Source organism: Pongo pygmaeus, chromosome 17, assembly GCF_028885625.2.
Source record: "Pongo pygmaeus isolate AG05252 chromosome 17, NHGRI_mPonPyg2-v2.0_pri, whole genome shotgun sequence".
Taxonomy (NCBI): Eukaryota; Metazoa; Chordata; class Mammalia; order Primates; family Hominidae; genus Pongo; species Pongo pygmaeus.
Genome location: NC_072390.2, coordinates 11,188,381 through 11,192,305, shown reverse-complemented (window position 1 = coordinate 11,192,305; position 3,925 = coordinate 11,188,381).

The following is a 3,925-nucleotide window of genomic DNA, read 5'->3' as shown; positions in this document are numbered from 1 at the left end:
TGCTCTGGCCAGAATTTCCAACACTATTTTGAATAAGAGAGGTGAGAGAGGGCATTCTTGTCTGGAGTCAGTTTTGAAAGGGAATGTTTCCAGTTTTACGGATTTAGTATGATAGTGGCTGTGGGTTTGTCATAAATAGCTCTTATTATTTTGAGATACATTTCATCAATATGTAGTTTATTGAGAGTTTTCAGCAGGAAAGACTGTTGAATTTTGTCAAGGGCCTTTTCTATATCTATGGAGATACTCATGTGGTTTTTGTCATAGATTCTGTTTATTTGATGGATTACATTTATTAATTAGTGTATGTTGCACAAGCCTTGCATTCCAGGGATGAAGACTACTTGATAGTGGTGGATAAGCTTTTTGATGTGCTGCTGGATTCCATTTGCCAGTATTTTATTGAGGATTTGCACATTGATTTTCATCAACGATATTGGTCTACAGTTCTCTTTTTTTGTTTTGTGTCTGCAAGGGTTTGGTATCAGGATGATACTGGTCCTATAAAATGAATTAGGGAGGATTTCCTCTTTTTCTATTGATTGGAATAGTTTCAGAAGAAATGGTATGGTACCAGCTCCTTTTTGTACCTCTGGTAGGATTCAGCTGTGAATCCATCTTGTCCTGGATATTTTTTTGTTGGTATGCTATTAATTATTGCCTCAATTTCAGAGCCCGTTATTGGTCTATTCGGTGATTCAAATTCTTCCTGATTTAATCTTGGGAGGGAGTATGTGTCCAGGAATTTATCCATTTCTTCTAGATTTTCTAGTTTATTTGTGTAGAGGAGTTTATAGTATTCTCTGATGGTAGTTTGTATTTCTGTGAGATCCGTGATGATATAACATTTATCATTTTTTTATTGTGTCTATTTGATTCTTGTCTTTTTTCTTCTTTATTAGTCTTGCTAGTGGTCTATCAATTTTGTGGATCTTCTCAAAAAATCGGCTCCTAAATTCATAATTTTAAAGGGTTTTTTGTGTCTCTATCTCCTTTAGTTCTGCTTGATCTTTCTTGCCTTTTGCTCACTTTTGAGTTTGTTTGCTCTTGTTTCTCTAGTTCTTTTAATTGTGATGTGTGGCTGTCGATTTTAGATCTTTCCTCCTTTCTCTTGTGGGCATTTAGTGCTATAAATTTCCCTCTACACACTGCTTTAGATGTGTCCCAGAGATCTGGTGTTTTTTGTCTTTGTTCTCACTGGTTTCAAAGAACATCTTTATTTTTGCCTTCATTTTGTTATTTATCCAGTAGCCATTCAGGAGCAGGTTGTTCTGTTTCCATGTATTTGTGCCGTTTTGAGTGAGTTTCTTAACGCTAAGTTCTAATTTGATTACACTGTGATATGAGAGACAGTTTGTTGTGATATCTGTTCTTTTACATTTGATGAGGAGTGCTTATTTCCAATTATGTGATCAATTTTAGAATAAGTGCGATGTGGTGCGGAGAAGAATGTTTATTTTGTTGATATGGGGTGGAGATTTCTGTAGATTTCTATTAGGTCCACTTGGTGCAGAGCTGAGTTCAAATCCTGGATATCCTTGTTAACCTTCTGTCTTGTTGATCTGTCTAATATTGACAATGGAGTATTAAATTCTCCCATTATTATTGTGTGGGAGTCTAAGTCTGTTTGTAGGTATCTAAGGACTTACTTTATGAATCTGGGTGCTCCTGTATTGGGTGCATATATATTTAGGGTAGTTAGCTCTTCTTGCTGAATTGATCCTTTTACCATTATTTAGTGGCCTTCTTTGTGTCTTTTGATCTTTGTTGGTTTAAATTCTGTTTTATCAGAGACTAGGATTGCAACCCCTGCTTTTCTTTAATTGTTAATTTGTATTCCTTTCCATTTGCTTGGTCGATCTTCCTCCATACCTTTATTTTGAGCCTATGTGTGTCTCTGCATGTGAGATTGGTCTCCTGAATACAGCACACTGATGGGTCTTGATGTTTTATCCAATTTCACAGTCTATGACTTTTTATTGAGGCATTTATCCCATTTACATTTAAGGTCAATATTGTTATGTGTGAATTTAATCCTGTCATTGTTATGTTATCTCACTGTTTTTCCCGTTAATTGATGCAGCTTCTTCATCGTATTGATGGTCTTAACAATTTGGCATATTTTTTGCAGTGACTGGTACCAGTAGTTCCTTTACATGCTGAGTGCTTCCCTCAGGAGCTCTTTTAAGGCAGGACAGGGGGTGTCAAAATCTCTCAGCATTTGCTTGTCTCTAAAGGATTTTATTTCTCCTTCACTTATGAAGCTTAGTTTAGCTGGATGTGAAATTCTGGGCTGAAAATTCTTTTATTTAAGAATGTTGAATATTGACCCCAATCTCTTCTGGCTTCTAGGGTTTCTGCTGAGAGGTCTGCTGTTAGTCTGATGGGTTTCCCCTTATGGGTAACCCGACCTTTCTCTCTGGCTGCCCTTAACATTTTTTCCTTCATTTCAACCCTGGTGAATCTGACAATTAGTATCTTGGGGTTGCTCTTATCCAGAAGTGTCTTTGTGGTGTTCTCTGTATTTCCTGAATTTGAATGTTGGCCTGCCTTGCTACGTTGGGAAAATTCTCCTGAATAATATCCTAAGCAGTGTTTTCCAACTTGGTTCCATTATCTCTGTCACGTTTAGGTACACCAAACAAATGTAGATTTGGTGTTTCCACATAGTCCCATTTTTCCTGGAGGCTTTGTTCATTTCTTTTCACTCTTTTTACTCTAAACTTGTCTTCTCACTTTATTTTATTAATCTGATCTTCAATCACTGATATCCTTTCTTCTACTGGATTGAATCAGCTATTGAATCAGCATGTGCATATGTCACAAAGTTCTTGTGCCATGGTTATCGGCTCCATAAAGTCATTTAAGGTATTTTCTACACTGTTTATTCTAGTTAGCTTTATTGTCTGACCTTTTTTCAAGGTTTTTGGCTTCCTTATGATGTGTTCGAACATACTCCTTCAGCTCAGAGAAGTTTGTTATTACCAGCCTTCTGACGCCTCCTTCTGTCAACTCGTCAAAGTCATTCTCCCTCCAGCTTTGTTCCGTTGCTGGTGAGGAGCTGCAATCCTTTGGAGGAAAAGAGGTGGTCTGGTTTTCAGGATTTTCAGCTTTTCTGCTCGGGTTTCTTCTAATCTTTGTGGTTTTATCTATCTTTGGTCTTTGATGTTGGTAACCTACAGATGAAGTTTTGGTGTGGATGTCCTTTTTGTTTATGCTGATGCTATTCCTTTCTGTTTGTTAGTTTTCCTTCTAACAGTCAGGTCCCTCAGCTGCAGGTCTGTTGGAGTTGGCTGGAGGTCCACTCCACACCCTGTTTGCTTGGGTATCAACAGAGGAGGCTGCAGAACAGCAAATATTGCTGCTTGATCCTTCCTTGGATGCTTCATTGAAGAGAGTCTCCCGCCTGTATGAGGTGTCTGTTGGCCCTTACTAGGAGGTGTCTCCCAGTTAGGCTACATTGGGTTCAGGGACCCACTTGAGGAGGCAGTATGTCCATTCTCAGAGCTCAAGCACCATGCCAGGAGAACCACTGCTCTCTTCACAGCTGTCAGATGGGACGTTTAAGTCTGCAGAAGTTTCTGCTGCCTTTTATTCAGCTATGCCCTGCCCACAGAAGTCGAGTTTATTAATGCAGTAGGCGTTGCTGAGCTGTGAGTGGCTCTATCCTGTTCAAGCTTCCTGGCCACTTTGTTTACCTACTCAAGCCTCAAAAATTGCAGATTCACCTCCACTTGCTCAGCTGCAGCATGAAGGTTAATCTTAGACTGCTGTGCTAGCAGTGAGCAAGGCTCTATGGGTGTGAGACCCAATGAACCAGGCACAGGAGAGAATCTCCTGGTCTGCCAGGTGTTAAGACTGTATGAAAAGTGCAGTATTTGGGCGAGAGTGTCCTGTTTTTCCAGGTACAGTCTATCTTGCCTTC